At 42.4% G+C, this 1,927-nt stretch overlaps 1 protein-coding gene across 2 annotated transcripts in view; it reads right to left on the bottom strand.

Annotated features, from left to right (window-relative positions):
- Col25a1 (collagen, type XXV, alpha 1) overlaps positions 1–1,927 on the bottom strand; it is a 417,880-nt gene that overhangs the window by 312,475 nt on the left and 103,478 nt on the right. The gene's annotated exons all lie outside the window — the stretch shown is intronic.

The raw sequence follows: 1,927 nt of genomic DNA, 5'->3' as shown, positions 1-1,927 counted from the left end.
AAGGAAGGAAGGAAGGAAGGAAGGAAGAAAGAAAGGAAGGAAGGAAGGAAGGAAGGAAGGAAGGAAGGAAGGAAGGAAGGAAGGACAAGAAATTTATCTACCAATATACAACACTGAACGACAGAGCTCCTAACTGAAAAATTCAAGATTTTATTATTGTGTGAACATCAGAGTGTACTTAAAAATGTCCAAGAGACTTATGGTCAGATACTATAATCACAAGAATAAGGAAAAGGTTTGCTGAGCACTCAGATACAAAGGAAGGAAGGAGAAACAAAGTTGGGAGAGGAAAGAAAGGTAAGAAAGATACAGAGAAAGAAAATAAAGAGATCAAGACTCAGAGAGACCAAGCACACAAATACTATGTACACGCATGCAATCCCATTGGGAGACCATTTCTAGAACTCAGTACAACTTTGGAAGGAGCAGGTGAGAGAATGTTCAAAGACTGGCCAGTGGGTTGGCTGTAAGTGCCAGAGAAACATATATGTGGTATGGACAATCTTAATCACATGAGTGTAAATTGGAAAAATATTTGGGTAATAATGGGTTTTTTGTTTTTGTTTTTGTTGGTCATGGGGCTTGAACTCTGGGCTTGGGCGTTGTCCTTGTGCTCTTTAGCTCAAGGTAAATGCTCTACAGCTTGCGCCACAGCACCACTTCTGGTTTTCTAGTGGTTTATTGTAGATAAGAGTCTCACGGAGGTTCCTGCCCAGGCAGGCTTTGAACCATGACCCTCGGATCTCAGCCTCCTCAGTAACTACAATTACAGGCGTGAGCCACGGGCACCCAGCTGGTAATAATGTTTTGTAGGATTGAAACTACCTGATTGGCTGATTCCATTTTGATGATGAAATATGGAATAGACAGATGCAGTAAGAACTGATCAGCAGTCTAAGAGCAGCGAGGTATTATAAACCTTGTAATTATTATCTTATAATCCTTATTTCATTTTCCTATTAAGCTGTAGATGGATACACTGGTTAAATCTGACATTTAAGAGAGCAGAGCACCCCCTCTTCCATTTACTGTACTATATACAGAAGCATGGTGATGAATGAAAATGGGCGTTTGAGAAAACTCTTTGATTTGTAAGTTCTGAGTCATCGTGTATCTGTGGCAGCAAGCCTGTCTCCCTGCTGGCTCACCGTAGTGTTCATTTTCAGGGGAGATGGAAAATCGCTTCCGCATTTTCCTGCTAGGCTAATAATATCAACCAGATCACTCTTCCAAAGCAAGGCAGAGAGCAGTATGTCAAGTCACAAACCACACTTCTTGGTTTTGTTTATATTGGTTCCATAGATCAGGAAAACAGTTAGCTTCACAGTCAATCTGGTGATGAAATACATTACGTATTTGCCCACTGGGTTGGAAAAAGGCATGTCCTTGTGGGACAGTGAGAGGGACCACGGAAATCCAAGGAGAGCACTGTGCTGTCTGCGGCCACGAACCCCAAGCCCACCATCTCGTTCCCTCACGTGCTGTAGAGACTTGGTACATGTAATCCACAAGAAAGGGGCACACTGAGCCCAGAGCTCAGCTGCTCGTAAAGGAGGAGGGCCCGAAAAGGGAACCCTACCGCATTGTTGGTGGGAGTGTAAACTTGTTCAACCACTCTGGAAAGCAGTATGGAGGTTCCTCAAAAGACTCCACATAGAGCTTCCCTATGACCCAGCAATCCCACTTTTGGGCATTTACCCAAATGATCACAAACAAGACCACACTAAAGCTACCAGCGTGACTATGTTTATAGCAGCATTATTCACCATAGCTAAGATATGGAACCAACCCAGATGCCCCTCAATAGATGAATGGATCAAGAAAATATGGTATATATACACAATGGAATTCTATGCCTCCATCAGAAAGAATGACATTGCCCCATTTGTTAGGAAATGGAAAGACTTGGAAAAATTATATTAAGTAA

The sequence above is a fragment of the Dipodomys ordii genome, unplaced genomic scaffold (genome assembly GCF_000151885.1).
Source record: "Dipodomys ordii isolate 6190 unplaced genomic scaffold, Dord_2.0 Scaffold70, whole genome shotgun sequence".
Taxonomy (NCBI): Eukaryota; Metazoa; Chordata; class Mammalia; order Rodentia; family Heteromyidae; genus Dipodomys; species Dipodomys ordii.
This window is presented reverse-complemented; position numbering and strand designations above follow the sequence as displayed.